The sequence below is a fragment of the Sturnira hondurensis genome, unplaced genomic scaffold (genome assembly GCF_014824575.4).
Source record: "Sturnira hondurensis isolate 20B ecotype Veracruz unplaced genomic scaffold, ASM1482457v3 Scaffold0016684, whole genome shotgun sequence".
In the NCBI taxonomy this organism is placed as follows: Eukaryota; Metazoa; Chordata; class Mammalia; order Chiroptera; family Phyllostomidae; genus Sturnira; species Sturnira hondurensis.
The window spans coordinates 4384545-4409019 of record NW_028089315.1 but is presented as its reverse complement, the minus strand read 5'-3'; the positions used below and the strand labels follow the sequence as shown (position 1 = coordinate 4409019).

The following is a 24475-nucleotide window of genomic DNA, read 5'->3' as shown; positions in this document are numbered from 1 at the left end:
TGCATTTTTCAGAATGTAGTAGTATGAAATGTATTGAGTTGTTCATACACATGTAGGTTTTATATATGTAGTCTTCTCATATAAGAGAGCTGCTGTTTTTTTGTGTAATCAGTTGGGCTAGTACAATATAATCAATCATAATAGTTTTATAAACAGATAATTGATGTGCTTAAAAATGTGTATTTACTTACGTGAATGTTTAAGGAAAGTTGCCTGTAAAGCAAATGTTTTCGTTTTGATCTCTACTGTGAAACTAGGTTGTGCAATTGATAGGGAGAGTAAAGGTTCATGACATGATGGCATGCTGGACTTTGACATGTATCACGTGATGGTGACACTGCCCTGGGAGCACAGGGTGAGAGACCCGGCAGCTGGAACAACAGTTCAGCAGACACGCAACGTCGGACCCTGCCGTGAGGGGATGAGTGCCTGAACCAGGAATAGAAACAATGGCCCAGAGGTGAATGAAACACACTAGGAAGCTGTCTCAGACCTGCTGATAGTGAATTGTCAAGAGAGAGGGAGCTCAGATGATTCCAGAACTTAACTTAGACTGTCCAGAACAATTACCTTTGTGAGGAGTCTGAGAGTCAAGAAAGATTTAGCCGCTTTGTATCATCTAACAAATAGGACCAACTTAATGTCTGTTGCTAAGGGCGATGTTAAGTTACAGGCTTATCTTGTGCCTACCCTTTCTTAATTTGTTTTTAAATTTTTTTTAGAGTATTTGCTTTAACTTTATTTTTTAGTTACATTTGACATACAATATCATATTAGTTTCAGGTGTACAACATAGTGCTTAGACATTTATATACCAAAGGAAGGGACCAATCTGATAAGTCTGCTACCCACCTGGAACCATGTGTAGCTATTGCAATAATATTAACTATATTTTCTGACCTGTACCTTAGAGCTGGCCCTTTTTGATGATAACTTCGTCTTCCAGGTAGAAGAACTCTTAGGGGTCTTCAGAGAGAGATGACGCAACTCGCTGAGGGCCACGTTCCTGGCCACCCACTGGCAGAGCTGGGATCGGGGCAGTAGCTCTCGGCTCCTGCTGCGGTGTTTCCTAGTCTTCCATGCTGCTTTGGAGAAAAAAATAGCATTTTATTTATTTATCTATTTTTAAATTCTATTTTATTTCCATGATCATTTATCCCCCTTATACCTTCTTCCAGCTCCACCCACCCCCTGGTCCCCACCAGCACCACACTGTTGTCCGTGTTCAAGAGTCCTTTTTCTCTTTTGTTCCATCCCTCCACCTCCCTACCTCCCCCATCAGAGCCATCAGCCTGCTGTCCATCTGAGTCTGTCTCTGTTTTGCTTGTTAGTTGTTTGTTCATTAGATTTCACATATGAGTGAAGTCATATGTGTCTGACTTTGTCTGACTCACTTATTTCACTGAGCATAATGTTCTCCAGGTCCATCCATGTTGCCACAAAGGATAAAATTTTCTTCTTTTTTACAGCCAAGTGGTCTCCCACTGTGTAAATGTGCCATAGCTGTCTTGTCCACTCCTGTAGGGGTGGACACTTGAGCTGCTTCTGTATCTTGGCGATTGTAAATAATACTACTGTGAACATAGGGGTGCTTACATTCTTTCAAATTAGTGTTTCAGGTTTCTTTGGATAAATTCCCAGATTTATCCAATTCTTTGGATAAATCTCCAAGTCATAAGGCAGATCCATTTTAAATTTTTTGAGGTAACTCCATACTGCTTTCCACAGTGGTTGCACCAGTCTGTGTCCCCACCAAGTGCACCAGGATTCCCTTTTCTCCACATCCTCACGAGCACTTGTTGTTTGTTGATTTATTGATGATAGCCATTCTGACAGGTGTGAAGGGATATCTCATTGTGGTTTTAATTTGCATTTCTCTGATCATTAGTGACAGTGAGCATCTTTTCATATGTCTGTTGGCCATCTGTGTGTCCTGTTTGGAGAACTGTATTTAGGTCCTTTGCCCATTTTTAATGGGATTGTTTTTTGGGGGGTTCAATTTTGTAAGTACTTTATAAATTTTGGATATTAACCCCATATCAAACATAAAAGCAGATAGATCAATAAAGCAGAATAGAGAGTCCAGAAATAAGCCCACAACTTTATAACAATTAATATTTGACATAGGAAGCAAGCACATACAGTGGGGTAAAGATAGTTTTTTCAATAAATGGCTCTGAGAAAATTAGACAGATACGTGCAGAAAAATGAAACTAAACCACCTTCTTGACTGCACATACAAGAATAAATTCAAAATGGATTATAAAGACTTAAATGTTAGATTTGAATCCATAAAAAGCCTAGAAGAAAGCATAGGCAGTAAAATCTTGGACATTGCTCATAGCAATATTTTTTCTGATATATCTTCTCAGGCAAGGAAAACAAAAGGAAAAATAAACAAACGGGACTACGTCACACTAAAAAGCTTTTGCACAGCAAAGAAAACCATCAACAAAATAAAAAGACAACCCACTGAATGGTAGAACATATTTGCTGACACATTAGAAAAAATAGCATTTTAGATCCCTTGATCTCACTGTAAATCTTGTATTTGGCTGAGTATCTTAAAGAAATCTTGGCCTATAGAATGACTGGTTCTAAACAAATGTGAGAAAGTTAAACTCAGGAGATCTTCCCCAAGGTCAAGAAGGTTTAATTTGTAACTTAAAAAAAAATTCTTCCTCTGTAAAAACTCCCTACCCTTAGTGGTAATCAACTTATTTCTTAATTGGTCCTGAGGACTTAGGAGGTCTATAGTTTCCTATAATTTGGCAATTCCCAACTATGTAAAGTTTCTTTTAAATATTTTTATTTCAAAATATCATTTAGGGCACAATGACCCAGAGAAAAAGTATTTCCAAAATTATTCTTACATTTTTTTAAGTTGTTTTACTTGTGGCATAAATGAAATCATTCCAATTTTAAGCCCTTTGTTCTACTGCTAATAAAATTTCTATTGTATAATAAGAACACCAAGTCCAAGAATCCTAAACCGTTTGCTGAAAAGGTTCTTCAGTTTTTCACCACTTAAATAAGGGATTCAGACCATGCAACACCAAAGAACTATTTCAGCTCTGAAATTCCTTGGATATTTTAACATTGAGATGAATAATAGAAAAATTATGGGGCAGTTTGTCCACAAATTTGGGTATTCTGACACAGAACTCAGAGGGACAAGACAGTATTGTTTGAGTGCCTACTCTCTGTCAAGCCCTGTGCCAAATTCCTTGCATGGATTACTGCCTATCATCTGTCATCGGTACGTCAAACTCTGTTAGATGAGCATTTTATCCCACTCATTGCACGTAATTATCCTGCCCCAAGTCATACAGTGTCAGAGGTCAGATCCAAATCTGCTTGGAGCCCTGATGCTACCAGCCTCGTTACATCCTGGATGCTGCCTAACTCAAGAACTTTACTAAGGAATAGAAATTAACGTACATTCCTTGTTCAGGTGTCTATCATAACCACCTTAATCCTTGTTTTATAAGAGTTTAAAAAGACCATATACATTTTCTTGAAGTTGCTAATGGCTTAAATTGAAAAAAAAAAGGCTGGATAAAAAAGCTTCTAAGCCCTATATAAATCAAGAAAGGAAAGTTCCGCCTTAACCAACTGAACACGCTTATTGGTTAGGATTGCACGGGCTGACTCATTTCTTTTTTGCAGTTAGAGGGCCACGCCCAGCATTCCAAAAACCTCTGCTGTCCTGCTACACCCGTGACCTGTCTGCTGGAGCCTCAGGGGTTGGACTCCGAGTCTCTGATCACAGCTGCCCCCTCAGAGAGGACCCGCCCGCCAGAGGCAGGGCTCTCAAACTCCGGCTCTGCTGAAAGCCGGCCAGGCAGGCCGCGGCCGGGCTGGCGGAGGCGCGGGCGCGTTCCAGGAGCAGGGTCCCAGGGCAGCGCGCCGCTGATCGTCTGCGTCTCTGCCTGCGCGCCGGCAGGCATCGCGCGCCCTTGGCGAGTATGAGCCGCGAGCAAACTTAGTGCCCCAGGAACTTTCCCCGAGACTTTGCCTCCACCGAGGAGAGACCGTAAGTGTTGCTTCGTCTAGGATGCTATGGTTCTTTACCGTGTGGGGCAGGCGGTGTAGCATTGGCAGACGGTGGGACCTGGTTAAAAAGTAGGGAGAGACAGACTTTGCCTTGCAGACAACGGCCACTAACGCAGTCGTAGCCATTCCCTGTGCTATGGCGAAGTAAAGGGACTCAGTTTGTACCCGATCTCGGAGTGATGATAGAATGGGCAGTAGCTACTGACAACTGAGAGCTCTCATAGTGTAGTTGCTGTAACAGTGAGTCAACGTATAGGTACGCTGCCTCAGTGCTTCAGATTTTGTGGGGTGCTTTTGGGAGCCAGGGATCAGGCGGTGGTTTCTGTTTGGAGTTACCAGACTTTGGTAATGCAGGTTTTTGAGGGAGTGGGATTGTATTTTGTTTGTTACTAAGTTTGGGGAAAATACTCACTTTCTCAAACTCCAGTCTCAGTACTAAATAAAATACAAGGTCCGTCAGTCGACTCCTGCTGAGTGAGATCCGTGCTCAGCGCCAGAAGGACGCACGTGCTCGGTGTTGTGGAATGAGCATGTTTACTCCTCAGCTATGCTTTCTATTTATTGTGCCCAGGTAATTGCTCTTGTGGAATTGGTGGAAATAAGTACACTGAGAGGAGTGCATGGCATTTTTTTTTTATTTTTATTTTTTCCTATTTGTGTGTGCTATCTGGAGTTGTTACTTAAGTTGTACCACAATGGGAATTGACAGCTTTAAGGCCTCTTTCCATTCCACTCTTAAGCCTGTTGAATTATATCACTTTTAAATTTATGTGAAAATAAAGTCAGTGAGTTTCTTTTTAAAAATCTGCTTTTTATGTAAGAAATTAGCAGTGCATAGAGATTTGTATGCTACAACTAAATTATTTTCTTGCAAGAGGATGAGGAGGTAGGGGACAGGAGAAGCAGAATCCTGTGATTATTGTAGTTCTACTGAAGACATACACAGTGCAGCGGACCTACGTCACCGTCAGAAGCACTGACTGTCTTGGGAAGTGCAGGTGGGGGACGTCCCAGTAGCATAAAGAATGACAGGAAGATTGTAAACTGACTCATGAAATTACAAATATAACAGGCTATGTAACAGAAAGAAAATGTTCTTTGCAACTGACTTTTTTAGGTCTGTAAAAGAAACTTCTGTAGAAATCGATCACTTCTAAATGGAATAATTAAAGTAATGTGTTAGAATTTTTAATTATTTACTTATTGAACTAATAGCACTTTCCAAGCTCATAGGCTAATTGCTAAGTTCAGTTGCTTTGAGTTTAACTAATTAAGTGCCTCTATGTGTGAGAGGTAACTTGAGAGCACATGTCTTTTGAGAAAGAGCTTGTGATGTTGAGAGACATGGCCTTATTTCCACGGGGGTAGTTGGAAAGCCCCCTCAGGTGGTAAGAATGGGAACATATTTTACTGAATCTCTTAACTCATTTAAGAGATTCAGGGGTGTCAAACTCATTTTCACGGGGGGCCACGTCAGCTATGAGGTTGCCTTCAAAGGGATGAATGTAATTTTAGGACTGTATAAATGTAACTACTCCTTAACAGTTAAGCGAGAGCTCAGTGCTGCCGCCGGGTAGAAGCAAGGCTGGATGAAACAAGGTGGAGGGCTGGATTCGGCCCGTGGACCTCGTGTTTGCCACCTGTGCTCTGAGATGGCTAAAATCAAGCTTTGCCCTAATGGATTGTAACAGAACCAAACATTTAAAAAGCCTGCTTTTATCAGGCACTGAGATGCTTTGCATCCACTGCCTCATTTGACTTTCACAATAATGCTAAGAGGTAGAGGTATTATATTATTATCTCTGTCTTATAGTTCTACAGACAGCCTCTGAAAGGTTACATAATCTGCTCCAGATTTCACAGCTAGTTAATTTAGTTTACACTAGAAGTTAGCATTTAAGGTTTGTATTTTCCCCATGTGGCTCCAATTGCTCCTAACGAAACAGCGTTGACTTTTCTCTGTGAAATAATCCAGAGAAGGTTTTTGGCTCAGTGCAGATTTTGAAGTGATTTTTTAAAAGTTCCTCATTGCCCCAGTACGAAAATGTCAAAGTTCAGGGAATAAGGCATTCACTCTGGAAGCCAGTGGTGTTCAAATATTAACTAAGCCAGCCCCACTCTTGGTTGAACCTTGTTAAAACATGTGACTGCCTCATGGGTGCTGATTTGGAGTGACTTTCTCCTCGTTTTTTCCCTGAAGCCCTTTTAGTTCTGGATGTGCACGTTCTTCCTGCTCCTCACAAAGTGCAGGTCAGGCATTCTTTGCTTGTAAAACCACGCCGCTGGGTCCATGGGCTTCTAGTGGTTAAATTCTCTGTGTGCAAATGCACACCTGCTGTATTTTATGTGCTGTGTGAAATCTGTAACATTTCTGTTAGCATGTTTGTTAGCACTGGATCTGTTTGTTTAGAATGGTGAGGTCATCAAAGGTGCACTCCGTGAGCACGAAAGCTTTTCTTGGTAGATGGAAATGGGAAAGTCTCAGTGTGCCTCACCGGGTGCAGCCAGTCCGGGGAGAGTCCATCTGCCGGGTCATCTGTTGCGATGTCATCGTGCACAATGCCCCCTTCTCCGAAGACCATCTGTTCCGGGACTGGGTGTTGCTCACACCCCCACCTTGTCACTGTCACCACCTTTTTCACACGAACACCCACTCACCTTCCCAAGCCAGCAAGGGTGTCTTGGCCTCCTTAAACCTCTCTCAATCCGAGCTGCTTTAAGTGCCTTGAGTTCTTGAGGATGTTGAAAGAACATGCCAGTACGATGATAAAACCACTTGGGGTAAATCTTGTGAAAATCATGGAAAGGAGGAAGTGTGCCAAACGACTTGATTTTCAAAAGTAGGGGAGATGGTAAATTCCAGGAACTTCAGATTCATAGCTTATGTTGGTGCCTAGCAGAATTGCAAATTATATTTTTGAAAAGACAGATGGGGATCACTTAGAAAGCATGCTGATGATCAGTATTTAGCATCCCTCATCTCCAATTAACCTCATTTCTTTCTTGATAGTTACTGGACAAGTGTATCAACATTGCTATAGATCTGACATGTCTGCTTCAGCAAAACATTTGTTTGCTGAATGTGAGTTGGACAGCAAAATGGATAAGTGCCTTTATACCTTGTCATACTCAAAGAGAGATGACAGCAGAGTGATGTCAGACTTGAGCAAGGTGCCTTTAGTAGGGCACTTGATACAGCTCGGGGGAAAACTCAGACATTAGTAGAGATGGAGTATTTAGAGCCAACAGTTGATAATTTCACAGTTCTTTGAAGCACTGTGGATAAGTGGTTAAGAACAGGGACTTCGGAGCCTGACCTTGGATAAGCTGTGTGTTCTGTGCCTTAGTCCCTTCATTCATAAAATGCAGATAATAATACTTACCTCACAGGCTGTTTGAAAATGTTGAAGGACTAAGTTAGATAATCCAGGTGAAGTGCTTAAAAACAGAGCCCGGCAGTGAATCGTGTGTGTTAGGTGTCAGTGTTTTGTTGCTGCTCCTGCTTTTACTACCCGAGGCAATGCTGTGTGCGTACATGGGTTTGTGTTTCAGTGTGTGTCCAGAATGGGGCAGTCGGGGTTTAGAGAGGGTCTAGAAACTGTTTGAAAGGTGGCTGAAGACCCTGGGGATGTCTACCTTAGTGTAAAAGTTGAGACACAGTGCTTGTAAAATGGAGTGGCAACATTGTGAATTCTGTACATCTCACCTAGTCTAACAAGTACTGTCTCTTAAGGAGCTATAGCTTGGTGTGAGAGAAATCTCCACTCAGCTAGGATTTAGATCTCCTTCCAGACATTAGTACCATCTTTAGCCATTTGTGTGATCCTTGGCAATCAGCTTAGCTCAGTGGTTCTCCACAGGGTGTGATGTTACCCCTGAAAGGATGTTTGGCAGTGTCCAGACAAACTTTTGATTGACACAACTGGGGTAGGGAGGTACGCTGCCGACATTTGGTGAGTAGAGGCCAGAGATGCTGCTAACACACCACAGTGCATAGGACAGCGGCCGCCACAAGGAGTTTTCCTGTCCAGGTGTCTGTGGTGCTGAGGTTGAGAACCCCTGGCTTAACTCTTCAGTATATGTGTTTTCATTTGTGTGAAATTTGAATATTAATTTTTGCTTTAGCAATATCATAAAGTAGCTTTAAGGGTATATTTACAGAAGGACCTTTGAGAGGTCATGTAGTCTTGTCTGCAGATATATACAGCATATACATTTTAGCAGCAGCAACACAGTAGAATAATATTTACTTCACTCCCTGGAGAAACATGCTACAGTGGTTTGAGTCAGATAAGCCTGCAATTGAATCTCAACCCTATTGATCTGACCTGCTGCGAGATTTGGGGCAAGTCTCTTTCTCTGTGAAAACCCAACCCCTGTCATAGAGTTTGCAGGAATAAACAAGGTAGGTGTGTAAATCTTATGGCACTGTCTTTAGGCATAATGTTAAGGCATTGTTTTTCAAATTAACTTCCTGCCCTGGCTGGGTCACTCAGTTGATTAGAGCATCCTCCAGATACACAAAGTCCTGGGTTTGATCCCTGGTCAGGGCGCATGTGAGAAGCAACCAATGAATGCAGCACTAAGACCAGCAACAAATCAATGTCTCTCTCTCTCTCTCCCCCACCCTCCCTTCTGTCCTCTCTTTCTACCCTCTCCTCTCCCTCCCTCCTTCCTCTCACCCTAAAAAAAATTAATAAGAATAAAGTAAGTTAACTTTCCTTTTTTGGCTAAGGGAAAAGGAAGGGAGAGGAGGGAAATCTTACATTTTGCTGACAAAATGTAAGATTTGGAAAGAGGATGAGTAAAGAAATTAGATTTTTAGTAGTTAAAAGATGAAAAACAGAAAGACTTCTTGTCTTCAGAATTTAGGAGAGGGAGATATCTTTGGGAGTGTAATTTGGGCCTTGTAGGGAAGGGCCATAATATACACTGAGGTGAGAAGCACTTATTGGGAGTGGGAAGTGGGGTGGGGGGGGTGAACTGCATGGAAAACAGGAGTCATGTACTTTATATTTGTCTAGAACTTGCCAAGAATATAACCTGTGTTTGTGAACTGCTCCACTACAAAAACATGTTCGTTTTTAAGCATTGTAATGTGCTTTATTTTTAAAATTTTATGATTGATACTGATATTATGGTTTCTTAACATATTTTCTAATCTTAAGATCTAACTAAGCAACACATCCAGCTGAAGTATATGTTCGTGTGTCAACTTTGCAGTCTCCCTGATTTCCAGTACCCTCTCAGCCTCCCCCCAAATGATGCAGCAAAGCTTTCACATGGTCATGCGTCCCGTCACCTCCATGCATGTGTTACCCGTGGAGCTAGGAGTCTGGAGTCCCAGTCACGAGTCCCAGTGTTTTGTCACTGCTATGGTAGCTGATAGCAGTACGTAGCATATCCATCACATCTGTTGGAAGTTAATGTATGTAAGAGTGTGATTTTTTTTTTTTACTGTAGGGTTTAATAGAAATATCCCTGAGTGTGCTCGACTCACCGCTGTCTGCTTTGTTTCTGTAGCAATAAGAGACCCAGCAATGAAAAATTCCCTGGTTACTAGGGAGAGACTCTTACTCAGGTTGGAGAATTGAAGTTAGTGATTTTTTAAAGGAAGGCTACTCTTAATTTTCTTTCTCAGGGTCCGTATGGCATTTGCACTGAGTTGTTTAAATCACACGTAAGTACGTGACCTGAGCCCTCAGAGGGAGCAGGTGTTTCAGCCTTACTCCCGGCAGCTTTCCTCCCTGTGGGCATCTGGAAATCTTTCCTGTTGGAGCAGTGGGGAGACCTCGTGGCTGTCTCACACCACCAGGGCAGTGGCTGCCCCAAGGTGAAGCGCAGTGGTCATAGCTTAGGTGGCACATTGAATGGAAATATTAATAATGTGTGGATTGAATCATACTTCTGAGAACTTTATAAGGCAGACTGATCCCTGTTTGTGCTTGGAGGCCGTCATTGCTGTAACCTTCAAACTTAGATCTCCCAATTGTACAGAAATAGGAGCTGATGTTCCAGACTCTCACGGTCTTAAGCTGCCCCTGCGTTGTAGGCTAGGCAATGTTGACAGAAATTCAGTGATTCTGATCAGAATCCTGAACTGGATACACAAAATTACATACCTCTATGGGGTCAGAAGGCAAGAATGTTATATTCAAACCAACCCCAAGTCAGGTTAATAATAAACAAAAAGAGATGTCATAGACAAATTACAATTTTAGATGGTGCCGGTGACCATAGTCCTTGAAACCTGATAGATGATTTCTCCACTTGAGGTGTATCCTCATCACTGATTTCTCTGATGTGGATGAGACTAGAAAAGTCTGTGAGCTTCTGAAAATGTTGCTGAAACTATTTGAAGGCTGATTATTTCCTAGGCTCCTGGGCATCAGCTTGGTGAAATTCTTTGGTATTTTGGACCAAAATCTCAAGTTCTAGACTTGTACTGAATCAACAAATCTAAAGATAGATTTCTTTGCATTTTGAAAGTGGAGTCTCACCAAAAGGCCCACACACATTTTAGACATAGACGAAATAGATTTAAAATGTCAAGATAGAGTAGAACAATATACCTGATTACTCATGTTAGCTTGTATTTTTTAAAGAGTTGAAGCCTGGTATTGCATGAATTCCTTAATATACTTTTTTAGATACAGGTTGTGGGGGTAGTTTTTTTTAAGGTGCCCCCCTTCCCCTGTGGAATTATTGGCCTCTACCATAAGTGTGATGTGTGTGCTGTATGTGAGGGTCGACAGGTAGATCCCTTTCTCTTTCTGACTTGGAAAAAAGGTCAGATTCCGAAAGAAACTATAAAACACGTGTGACGAATGGACCACAGCAAAGATAGACAACATAAGTAAAGATGCAATAGTGTGTGGAGTAGAATTGTAACTTGGTTAAAGCCACTAACATGTTAGACTGAAAGGGAATTTGTTTCAAGAGGAATGTACAGAATGGAATTTGGAGTCTAGGGTAGGAGACCAAGTCGGAGAGGTCAGCCCGGCCTACCTGCTGGAGAAGGTACCCAGCCTCTGGTGTAGCCTGAACGGGCCTCCTTGTGGGTCTTAGCTCCGTGGTGGGGCTCCCTGTGGGCTTTGAAACCAAACTGTGAGGTTTCAGACCTGAGTTAGCATATGGCTTTGCTCTAGTCACTGAGTACCACTGAGCTCACCTGAACCGCACAGCGCAGTGCGGAGCCACACATGTATTTTCAGCCAGCACGCACCCTCTGATCGTAACTGGGGCTCCTTGTGTGATCGTGCTGTGGGAGACACGCAGTCAGTGGCTCCCAGCGTCCAGTCTGCCTGACGGATTATCTTTCTCACAACAGCGTAGTCCATTGGCATTTCTACCTTAATGTCACCACGAGTGTGGTTAGCGTGAACCCTCTCCTGATCCTCAGTTTATGAATTTCTGAGATGAAGGACCAGCCTTGGACGGTGCACGTCTACCAGCACAGACCAGCTGGCTTTCCCAGCGTTATCTTTTTGACTTGACCTGCACCATAAGAGTGTGATGACCATAACACTAGTGCCTTTTTTGTATTTAGAAAATGTTGAGAAGAAAAAGGAGTGTCACTAAGTGCTTAAATAAGCTGGAAATGTGTGCTATTCTTTGAGTAACTCATGTAAATATGGGTAAAACAAACTAGAATGCATTATAATAGTTACAATTACAAGGTTCACTAATTCCTCCTTTGCTCGTTAGCAAATCCTGTAATTCTCATTTAAATTGCATAAATTACCGAACAACTACAAAAGTTCCCAGTCAAAGCAGTTCATAGCCAAAATTTCACCGTGGGATTTTACACTAGGGTTTTGACTGCTAAGGTTATTATAGATTTATAAAGTATACTTTTCTTTGGTTCTCAGAATAATATGCCCAAGTTTTGGGGGCCTTTGGGTTCAGAAGCTATGGTACTTTTAAACTGTATTCATATAAGACTGTCCTGTTAATATTCATATATTCCCACTGACGTACCGAAACAGTTTTCTGCATTGATCTACTGTGGCTAGTGATTTTTGTCCAGCTGAGCAATTGTTGGATAACTATCGGTTAGTCCAGAGACCTGGGTGAGTCACCTTTTAAAATCCTTAGCATTTACTTCTAGGAACAAAATTCTCAGGAGAATCGGGTGCCTAATGTCATTTACTTTGATTATGTCCGTGTAAAGGTCAGAGATGTGAAATTAAACGTTTCTAGCCCAGAGACTAGTCATCATCAGTCTCAATCAAAGGAAAGGTCTTTCACAGTGTCAGCAGTGAGTGCCACAATCGCTGGGAGTCAGTCCTATGCTGACTTCATAGTCCCAGTCAGACCCGCGGTGAATCCTCTTGGGAAGAGAGTAAGGAGGGGCCCTGACAGTTCCTAGGGCAAAAGCAGGGGAGCCTTTCCACTGGGTTGAAGAAGGAGGAGACAAAGCAAGAATTTCTACTGTTGCCTCTTTCCCCAGAGAGCTCCTCCCCTTAACCGGGTCTCTACCTCTCCTCAGCCACCACCATTTCCTCTACACCTCTTCATTCTCCAGCTGCTGTGTCCAAAGGCCTTTTATTTTCTGAAAGTGGGTTAACAAATTTATCTGCATAAGTTTTATGTCTGTGTGGGCAGAGGTCAGCAGGCTAGGGGTTGTTACAGTTTTAAACTGACTAGAAGGGATAGAGGGGCTCATACATCTCCCCGCGGCCCACCGTGCCCCACCCAAGCACGCGGAGACGCCACCGGGGGCAGAAGTCCTTCCCACTGCGCATGATCATGGGCTGCACCCCCGTTGTCCAACCCGGTAGTCACTAGCCACTAGCCACCGCCAGATATTTCAATTACATGAAATGAGACTTCTTAATAAGATTAAAGACTCCACTTCTTAGTCACACTAACCACATTCAAGCGTTCCGTAGCCACAAGTACCCAGTGGCTACCATGCTGGGCAGCGCAGACACAGAACATTTCCATCATCTCATTTGGGGAAGATGATTCAGCTTTAAAAATGTAATAGATGTTAAGACACTGAGTACATTTTCCAGGATTCCAGGAATTCCCATTTAAACCAGCACATTTCTAGGGTTTAACTTCAGCGCTTTTAGGCCAAATGAAGGCAAATTACTGGAAAATTTTAGGTTTCCTGAAGTTTAACCGTTGGACTCCTGCATGACAGAGAATAGCTGTAGTCACCAGCACGTGCACGTGCTGCCTTTATGTTACAGCTGGTCAGTCAGGGCCTGAGTAGTAGAAGAGGGAAGTTCATGAAGTTACTTCCACCCGATGGTGTGGTAGAGAGTCCCACGGGGCACGCTGATTAATACTTAGAGATTAACCACGACAGGAAGTCACTACTAGCCTCTGGCTAGAGGGACAAGTGGAGGTTCTTACTGGAGGTCAGGGCAGATGGGAGCCGAAGCCACCGAGGAGATGAGATGTCAGCCCAGGGGAAGGTGTGAAATGTTCCCAGCAGCTTCCCTATTCCTTCTGCTCTCCACTCTTCTGCCAGTGCCTGCAAGTAAGTTGGTTCCCTGTGATAATGCAGAGCAGAGTTAGGGACCAGAAGGGTGATTTGTGGTCCAACAGGCTTAAGACTGGCTGGGACCTTTTAGCTGAGCACCTTGTGTATAAGGTGAACACCTAATGCCACTCCCAATTCAGGTATGCAGAATCAAGCAGTTTTCATCCATCATTTAGAATTTGTGTGAAATATGTTTCTTTCCTGTGACACACTGTATGGCAGAGAATTTGTAGTGCCAAGCTCATGGAACTTGCTAAAAACCCACCCTCCAAAACTTGCGGAAAACCCATCATTCCCTTTGTGATGCCAGGGAAGGCTGTTCAACGGGAGCTGTCCAATTGGAGGCACTCCACTACAAAACCACTAACGAGACAGGAGCTGAACAAGTTGCACATGCCTCGGGAGCCTGCCCGGGGAGTGCAGAAAACCAGCAGCCATGACTCCTTCCCCTGCAGTGTCTTCCAGTGTCTTCTGCCGACAGCACTTAGCCTCATGCCAGACAGCAAGCTAACATAAAGTTTAAGGGGCCAGGTCTGTTTTTGCAGATCAGGTAGTCAAGGGTGAATTTGCATCTGAGAGGCAGTAAATCGATTAACTGGCACGGGGAGGAAAAATCCCACCCTTCTTCACCAATTCTATATTTCTCTTTCATCAACCAGGCAATTGTAGATCACGATGCATACATACATATTTAGGTGATTTGAACATTTTTCCCCTCAAAGAGATGTCATCCTTTCCTGCACACTTTTCACACTGAATGGTTTGATTACCTGTGTTATCCATAGGGTGACTTATTCCTAAGGTACTCTTGAAGATTAAATTGCTTGAATTTTCATTTTTATTGTTTGTCTCTTAAACTTAAGATAAATACCTGGATAATCAGGAGTTGGAACTCTATTTATGAAATGACACCCAGCAAGATGACACTCCAGGCTTTTTTGTTTAATGCCTGTGGAGATATTTAGTACAATCTAAAATTATAATTGCATGTGAAGTAATTCAATCTGGGCATTTTATCTTTTAGATGTTACAAGTTTTTGGCAAAGTATTTCATAACACCTTGTCAGGTTATGATTTTATTTGGTTTTGGTGAGTTTCTAAAATTTTTAACTTCTTTTTAGTGAATTTGGAAGAATAGTTCTTCCAGAATTGTTTTTAAAAATTTTCTTCCAGGTTGTTTTCTACATTCCACAGCTTTGAACTCTAGGGTTTCCTTGTTGCCTCCTGCTTGCTACTACCATACAATGCATAATTTATCCTTTTGTTTAAAACATTAAAAAAAGGAAAAAATACTCCGCCTTATTCTTGAACCCAAGTTGCTGTTTTGTCTGTCTGCATTGCATTCTTTTTCTGTACTCCATTTCTTATTTTGTTTTGTTTTTCTCCTTCAGAATGCCCCTAAAATATCATCAACTCATTAAGTATATTTAAAGTAGATTTTGTTGAAAAACAATATAAAGAGAGAGAAGGTAATTGCCCTTCATCTTACATTCAGGTAACCCATAATGACACTGAAAAGAAATTAAAACTGTGTGTACATGGGTAACATACAAGTAGTATCAAAGGTACAGAAAGAGAGAGGTCAAAGCCTCCCTATTATTAATGTACCATAGCTGTTACTACATTTCTTATGATTCCTTCCAGGAAAACAGTGTGTTTGATATACATATCTTCATCTGTCTGGCCTTCTGCTTTTTGTATTATTCAATAAAGGGATTACATTTTCAGGAGCCTTTTTTTTTTGGTATGTACGGTTCCTATTATATTTTTACAGGTTTTTCCCATCATTACACACCAGTCTTCCTAAAACTGTTTGTGTTGCCTGTTATCACCAGAACCAGTAAGTAGAGGCAGGGATGGGATCTTAATGGGCACTTTATTCAGATGGCCATCCATCTGAGAAGATGGCAGGTTATATACCCTAAGGGTTATATACCCTAAAAGATGAGCTTACATTTCCTTTCAAAAGTGTGAAAGGAAAAAAGTGTAGATAAGGGGTTTGGAATTCAGGAAAGAGGTTAATCAGATAAAAGCTGCAGCCCTGCCATTTCCCTGGCATCCTCCTTTATCTGTGTCCGGGGCAGCCTTGTCCTCACCTGTGTCCGGGGCAGCGGGGTGTCTCTCCCAGGAACACAGTGCTCAGATACCATCGCGCCTGCTTGCAGTCTCCTAGGGTCAGGCTGGGGCCTACCTTCAGTTCCTGAAAGAATAGCTTTTACATGCATTAACTACTAAACTTATTAACTGTTACTTAAAACAAAAATTCTCCAATTCTTAAGTCCCCCCCATCATTCCTTGTTCACTTTAATGTGTGTGAGGTTTTATTATACAGATGGACATGACTGACTTGACCTTTGCCTTCTTTCTGGATGTTTTAGTAATCACCAGATAATTGGGAGGAGAAATTTAGTCCAGCTTTCGGAATTATTGATGTCTGCCTTTTTGTAACAATTTTTCTTTAAAATTTTTTTTTTATTTTTCAATGGCAGTTGACATTCAACATTATATTAATGTTGGGTATACAGCATTGTGGTTAGACATAGTTTTTAAAATAATCTCCCCATTTGTAAATAGTTTTATATAAACATTTGCTGATGTATCTGTGGGTCAGTGTTCAAATCCTAATAGTGAGATTGCTAGGTTGGAGGATAAAAGCATTTTAAACTCTGATAAACATTATCTAGTTGTATTCTAGAAAGATTATGCAGACCGATTAAAAAAACAAAACAGGGTTGTATCTTTCCCACACCCCCACCAGTACCACAGATCACCACGCTGTGATATTTTTGCCCATCTGATAAGTAAAAATGTTGTCTCTGTTTTCACTTGCTTATCTTTAATTACAGGTTTAGGATCCTGCAGGTTCTTTGGCCATTTGAATTTCTTTATGCAAATTGCCCCTTCTTGTGTTTTGCTTTGTACTTTCTTCTTCCTCTTTCACCTCCTCTTCTTTCTTATTCTTTATCTTAGGGTTCCTGTCTTTATTATATTGACTTTTATGCATCATTTTAAAATAGGGAAATCAGTCTTATTTCGTATGTGTTGTAAATAAGTTTTTCCGTGTTGTCCCCAGTCTTTTGATGCCTATTAACAACATTGTTTTTGTTTTGGTGCAAGGGGTATAAAACATGTATTGTGTGTGTGTGTGTGTGTGTGTGTTTAAAGAAATGAAAGAAAGGGTGGGTGAGAAAAGATGGCCATACTTTCTGCTGTTTTTAAGATCAGGTAGTTATAATTTGAGACAAAAACTCATTCCCACTGATCCCCATATGTCTCACAGCCTTGGAGACCCCCTACCATCTTATTGCAACGAGAAGACTCTACTCCTAAGGAATAATAGACATCTTTCCTTTCTGTATTTGCCCAGGCCCTCAGCAGTTTAATGGGCCTCCTAAGAGCATGTGAGTTTATGAACAGCCGTGTCTGTACACATTAGAAGTCAGCTACCTGGTGAGATCATTCCAAGTAACTCAGTTATGAGGACTGTATAACTTCCGTGTCCCCAGCACTTCGCACTGTTTGTGAATGAAGTACAGTGTGTTGAATGAATATATGGAACTGAGGAGGAGCAAGAAGGGCTGGAGGGAGAACGATGGGGAATCGAGAACGCAACTGAGAAGAGTCCCTTTGAAATGCTCAGTCAACTACATGTATAAATACCTGACAAATATACCCACAGAGTCCAGAACATTTTCACTTTTTCTCTTCATTATCTCCATTCAGTTAGCTTCTAGACAGCTGGGTGAGTTCTAAGATAATGGTATAGCGTACCTCTCATGATAAATTTTATAGGATAGTGGATGTGGAAACAGTGCGCTGGTGCCAAGTGTTAATTCGTTGACTCTTTTCTTTCTTTGTGTTTACGTAATTATCTCTCTTGACTGGTCAGTGAGAAGTAATTACATCTATCCCCTGGGAGTTGAATGTTATTAAAACTATGTAAAATTTTATTTTAAAATCTAAGTTTAAAATAATGACTAGATCAAGAATGGACTTATCTCCAAATTTCTTCATGTACTAAACTTCTGCTTTAAACATTTAAAGTGATTCTGGTTTAACAAAAATTGGCTAAATAGCTTTGTTACATACTGTGTAAACTGTGTCTCAACCTAAATCCAGGAAAATAGTTGGCTAGTTCTTTATTTAAATAAATATCTCCAGAGAAGATTTTAAGATTCTTTGACAATTCAAATAACTTATATATATACCTTACTGACACATGGCCATTTGTTGTTCCCTGAAATTTTCTGTAAATTTTAATTTCTCACAGGATTTTGGCCTCTTTTTAATGTCATTTGACCTGCGATCAGATGTCTAATGGCTTTGTTTAATCTCTTCATAGCTTTATGAAGGAAATTGATTCAGTAATTTGAATTTACTGAAAGGAAAGCCTGCAACAGGAAAAATTAGATTGAATTTTGAGAAAGGTAATGCTAAACTTTGACTTCTATATCATTCAGTGGCATTCAGTGCAAAAATAATTAGATACCAGAACAACAGAGAACCAGCCATTATTGTTTTGAATGGTCATGGCACTAATTAAGCAGCCATTTCAGTCCAGACTGATGAAATAATTGATAACCGATGTCCTTAATTTGTCTTTTGACCAGACCAATTTCTTATAGTTTGGTAATGACAGTTTTCTAAATGGTATATCAAAATGAAAGATAAATGGAGATGTTTAAAAAATGTCTACCTCCGTAAAAGGAAAGTTCACAAATGATTTTAGCACAATAGTTTTGTACCACTTTGGGCCACCTTGCCTGATTAGCTTTGGCTTATAAATCCAGTTGACGAAACACAACTGAATTTGTCATTGACATTCTATACTGAAGGATAAACGAATAAGTCAATAGAATCTACTTTGAAAAATTAGTTTCTGAAAGCAGGAGTTTCTGTGGTTTGTTCTACCCAATGGAGACGTGCCTGTGGATGAGACCTCGGTGCTGTGTTAAAAATCAGTCGGCTTTGGGAAAATAAAGAACTGAAAAATAAAATGCTAATAACAACTGTGTCCACTGTAAAAATATATATATATACTTTAAGAAAATTTCAGGAGCTGTGAGGGGATATTTTTGGTTAGGTATTCTACATGTTGATGGTGTATAGGCCTTTTTAAGGATATACTTTGCAGTTACAATGAAAAATACGAAGCACTTTAAGGATGAAACCCACAGGATTGATAGTGCTTGGGAAAGCAGAGATTGGAAATGGATGATTCTGCATTTGATTCTCCGTGCCGCCACTCATGGGTGGACCCGAGTCAGGAATATACTCTCCCTGGACCCCAGTTTTCTAAATTTGTAAACATGGAGATTAAAGTATCTACCGCAAAGAATTTTGAGAGCAATCGATGGATTTGGTACATAGTAATCAGTCCACAATGTAAGTGGCCTTACTTTAGGAGTTTCCAGTACTGTGCAGAGTGAGAGGGTGGCCATTGGAAAAGATCTTAAGGACGACTGCAGTTTAAAGTTCTCTGACACCGTGAGGTTTGGGAAATGGGGGTGCTTTAGAACTTGCTGTTTTTCAAAATGGTGGATTTGCTTTGTGTGATTAGAATGCGATGATTAATGACTTTTCCATTTGCTGTTTCAAGTGTCAGATAATTGACCCTAGTTTATATTGCTATGTCCCAAGATGAGGCCACAAGTCCCATTGAGGTCAATTATTAGGCATGTGTTTATATTGGTGCATGTTTCATGTGTCCTCTGCCCATTGGTCCGGTCACACACACGCTAATTATCTCTCACATTATGAGTTTGTTACAACACATGGAGCCAGGGCACTTGGGAGCTTCCCGCCCAGGTACTCTCTGGCCTCAGTGTGACTCACGGGGATGTTGGTTACCTCAGTGTTGGTCATAAATCAGGCTCTGACAACCGTCCAGACTTTGATTTGCACCTAATACATTCTGCTCACTTACTGGTATTGAACATACCTGGGGTCAGTTAGTGCCTGTGTTTTTATTCCTTCTCCCACCCCCCGCAAAAATAAAGTCTCTGGTCATGTTCTCGTCTTACTAATAAGGTACTGGTATACATGCTGTTGAGCATTAGCAAGGAATACACAGTATGTGCTAGACCCTGTTCTAAGTGCCTTGTACACATAATATACTTAGTTTATCCTCACAGGCTATGGAGTAGATGTTCTTATTCTGTTTACAGAGGTAGAAAACTGTAGCACAGATGGATTGACCAGTTTGCTCAAGATCTCACAGCAAATAAACAGAAGAGCCAGAATTTAAATCTGGACCATCTCTTAACCACTGTGCTAACCTTCCTCCCCAAAAGTATATAGTCAGTTTAAAAGAACATTAAAAGAGATGCATAAATCCCACCTACCCAGTGACAACTCTTCTCAGCCCTTGGATGCACATACTTCCAGTTATTTTCCTTGAACTTTCGTTGAAAATCCTCTTCCTGTCCCTTTGTACTTCCAAGGGCTGAGCATTATGAACAATTTGGATTTATCTTTCCAACTATTCATGCGAACACATGTACATACGTAGAGGATCCACACATGTTCCCCATGTGTCCCCCTATATGCCTTGTTCTGCTAGACACCGCTTCACTCAGTGTGTCCTGGACATATTTCTGCATGTGTTGTGTATAGTCTAACTTATTTTTAATTGACTGTGTGGTGTGGACTGCCCTAACTTCAGAGGTTGGCTGTACCACCATTTCTTTTGATATACTACCTGTGTTGATGGACATTTAGATTGCTGTCAGATTTTCCCTGCATCGTTTACAACAGCTGCATATACTGTAGTGTATGAAAGCACTATGATTTAGTTAACCCTCTTTTGAAATTCAGATTACTAGAAGAAACTGGGGTGAACATTCTCAAGATTGAAGATTGGAGCACACTCTTACTTAGTTACTTCTTCCCAGTCCCAATTAAAATGCTAAGTCCAAATGATCATTCCATCACTTAAAAAAAAAAAACCAACCCTTTATTGAGGTACACTTCTTCTGCCATAAAATTCACTTCTTTTAAGTGTACAATTCAGAGATATTTAGCAGATTCACCAAGTTGTGAAATCACCACGAACCAGTCTCAGTGTTTCATCTTTCTCAAGTTCCCACTTGCCTTTCAGTTGCCGTCTGCATTCTGAGGCAGCCGCTGATCTATTTTCTGTCTCTATAGATTTGCCTTTTCTGGACATTTCATATAACCCGTCACTGTTAAGAATTCACTATCCATGAATAATATTCTTATTCTTTTGAATAATTCGGCCCATATAAAACTCCCAGCTAGAATTGTGCGTTATACATACTGGGGCTCAGTGCCATCTTGAATAATAACACACACATTCTCCTTCTCTTGCAGAAGACAGACCACCTCTACAGTTGTGAGGCCGCCTCAGGAATACTTGTCGTATCAAAAGTGAACTGTTAGATGGTTTTCAGCAGGTTTAGTTCATTTCTTCAGGCGGTAGCTTGATAGTCACTGGGATTCCTGGTTTAATTTAGTTGAGACCTGAGTATGTGCTGTTTCTGCAGACATGTCAGGAGCCTCGCCTTTGAGACGTGACCCCAGAAAGTTCACGATATGATATCCCAGACCTGTTTGGGCACTGTTAGCTTCATATTGCAGACAGTTGTGCAGTTTATTTGGCCTGAATAACTCTGTAGTGTTCAAACAACTAAAAGTTCTTTATAAGTATTTTAACTTTTTTTTTTTACTATTTTATTGCTTTTATAAACTGTTTTGAATTAAAAGCTAGTAATGTAAAATTTTAGGATAATTTCAATTTAATATTTCAAAATCCGATGGTTCCTGCATGTACTTTAGATGCCTACTCCCTGCCTTTGTAGAACCGTTAATCTGATTTTTCATGTGATCCACTTTGGTAGTTTCCACTTGAAGTACATATATATTTCTTGTTAATTTTCATTTCAAGTGAATAATTACTATTTTTCAAAGACTTCCGCTTTTTAAGGAGATCAGAGAGAGTAGGAAAAGAACAATCCTGCCTCTTTTATTAATGAGAAAAATATGCAGTATGATACTAACTATTCTAAAACATGCATCAGCACACCAGAGCACCAAGTCCAGGGATGGAGTTACTTCTGTGTTTAGCCTTTTGAAGTGTGTCTAGTAAGCAGAAGGTATCCCCAGTTGAGTCATGCACTGAGGAGACGTGGAATGATTTAGCATCACAATCCTCACAGGCCACTCCGCCTCCCCAAGGCAGATAGATCCTGCCCCCATCAGCCCTTCAGAGCCCCATAACCCATTTGCTGTTCTTAAGGGCTTCTTTTGGAGCCAGTAATTAACACCTGAGGAGGAGAAAAGCTTTCCTTCACAGGAAATAACAGCTTTATCTGGAATACCTCTGAAACCTGAATAGTTGCTTAAGTTAAAAGCTGTTACATGTTATCATCTTTGGCAAATGGGAATGTGGCTTTCTCAACGTGTGTTTGTCTTCTAAGGGGAAAATCCAAGCCTGGGTAGTAGTTGATGCTTATCCAGAAAAGACAGCTCATTTGCACAGAGGTGGGGAGATGTAGACATCTGCATAAACCCAGACACGTTGTTCTTCAGAACTTAAAAAGCTTTTCTTCTTTCATGGAAGGGGAGTGAACTGTGATTAGTTGTCTGTGTAGCTGGAATGTTGTTAAAACTAAGCCAGCGGTATTCCCTCTTCTCGCCTTTCTCCTTTGCTTTGGCATCTTGGCTGTCTCCTTTCATTTAGAAACTAGACCAGGTCAATTATATTTGGTCTCTCTTGTACTCTTCAACATGTCCTTCTCTTGAACTGGGGAGCGATGATGTGAGCAGACACCACGCCCCTATGCCCTGCCGGCTACCTGCAGACGGCCCCGCCCTGAGGGAGCTCCCATCTAGGTGTGCAGTGAACCCTCACCTCAAGGGGAATCCTCTGCTCTTTGCAGAGGGTACAGCTGGGCTCTCTAAATCTAGCCACCACATCAGGGATCTTTAGGTGATGACATACTGAACGAAAGTAGGTTAGGAGTGTTGATGTAAAGAGAATCCACTGGCTGCTTTTTTAATTCTTTGCTTTTGTTCTTACTGTACATTAATTTTGAGTAAATTTAATAATATAAATTAAGCAGCTGATACTGCATTTTGAGTGCCCTATACTTTCAGAGCTCCCAAGTCTGTACTGAGGGGTGGAGGACATAGCTTGCAGGTAACATGACCTTGCCCTCTACAGCTTTCTTCATAAGAGCGCCCCTAAGCTGTGGCTTTGGGGAGCTCTTGGGGGGAGAATCTTTTTGTTCTTAAATCGAGGGAGGAAAGATGTTGTAAAGAGGAATGTCATGGTAGGGGTAGGGTGGGACTGGATGGAAGAAGGTAGACGGCTGAAGCAGCCATGATGCATTGAGCACCTACTCTGTGCATGTACTGTACTAGCTGCTTTGTAACAGTCTTATTTAATTCTTTGAAGTAGGTGGTAGTATCCTATTTTTATATACAAGGAAGCCGACTTCGTCCCACAGTCACAGATGACGTTTAAATCTAGTTACCTTTCTGCTTGATAAGTCATTAAGACTAAGCTGCTCCTTCCTATCTGGTCCAAAATATCTGCTTCCACAGCCATGGTTTTTGTTTTTACTTCCTCTGTATATGCTCTTGAACCACTGCCACTTATGAATACGTGAACATAGATCTCCTGAGATACAAACATCTGAGCATCTTAGCAAAGAGAAACATACCTTGCAGCATGAATTGCCTTTACCTTGCTGTGCCCAACTCCTAGCTGAGCACACGTGCCCTTGAGACAGTGGGGTTGTACAGGCAAAGGGAAGAGGAGAAAAGGCAGTGTTCACTCCTGACTGCCGGGGGGTGGGACTGGGGGCTGCATCCCCCGAAGCTTAGGGAAGTGCACACTCTCAGGGAGAAGGGCCCTGAAAGGGGGTGAGGTGTCCTCATGGCAAACTTTCCCCATTCCTTTTTGCTGGAGTTCCTTATCAAGGAAAGATGAAAATATATGGGAGGATACTGACCTTTGGCTTAGTTCCTTCAAGAAGGTCTTATCAAATATAATTGGGACCTGCAGTTAGATGATTAATCAGTTAATGGTAGAAGTGAAAAATGATACATACCCACCAAAAACATCTCATTAAATGTAGAAGTATTGACGTTCAGAATTGGTCAGTCTTTTAGGTAGTGTGGCTACCTGACGGTCTGCCCAGGGCCAGCTATGGGCGCAGGTTCTTGACGTCGTGTAGGAAAGATTTCACAACATGAGTCCAGGTGACTATGACGGTACGTTTATTAAAGTTGGGGACAGTGGGACAGGAAAGGCTTAGCATAGAGGAAGCAACAGAGAGCCTGGGCCCCAGAGCTAAGGCTTGCTGGGAAGTCAGAGAAAAGGGGGCTTTGGGGACAGGTTCCGGGGATCAGTCTGGGACAGGCTGCCAGCTGCATTGCCCTAGAGTGTAGGAGATGCGTGCCTGTGAAGAAAGAAGTGGGGGAGAAGAGGGGAAAGGCAGGGCGTGGGCTGCCCCCCAGAGGGAGAGTGCGTGCACTTTGGGGCTTATCCTGAGGCTTTTGTCTCTTGGAGTGGCAGAATTCTTCGAGGAGATCTTAAAGGAGGGTTTCAGCAGAATGTTCATCCGATTTCCAGGTGTGTCCTTTTAGGGTTGTGGTCTTTACTGATTTGTCAGTGAGAGGACAGGGGGTTCTTTGTCACTGCAGTTGGTCCTGGCATCGCCCATCTGGTTTGGCTGCTTTTCTGGGCCTGGAGCTGAAACATAACTGAGGCCTAGCTGTTATCTCCAGGGAGGAAAGGTTTAACCCCGGGGCAAGGTCCTTGTTTTCCCGATTTTGCCAGTTTTCCCAGTTTTGCCACTGGCGACCATCTGCACCTGGCTGCAAATTGCTCAGGCATCGTCTTTCTCAGTTTCCCTGTTCTACTTGCCAAGGAACTTCCCCAGCTTCTCACTATCC

At 41.7% G+C, this 24475-nt stretch overlaps 1 protein-coding gene across 2 annotated transcripts in view; it reads left to right on the top strand.

Moving 5' to 3' along the window:
• Window positions 1–24475, top strand: part of SGMS1 (sphingomyelin synthase 1) — a 284385-nt gene that overhangs the window by 187469 nt on the left and 72441 nt on the right. Inside the window, exon 1 of one of the 2 annotated variants that reach the window (XM_037066935.1) lies at window positions 3705–4036. The exons of the other annotated variant lie outside the window; for it this stretch is intronic. The gene's annotated coding sequence lies outside the window, so the exon portion shown is untranslated. Of the gene's footprint in view, window positions 1–3704; window positions 4037–24475 lie in introns of those variants that run through there. 2 annotated transcript variants of the gene reach the window in all.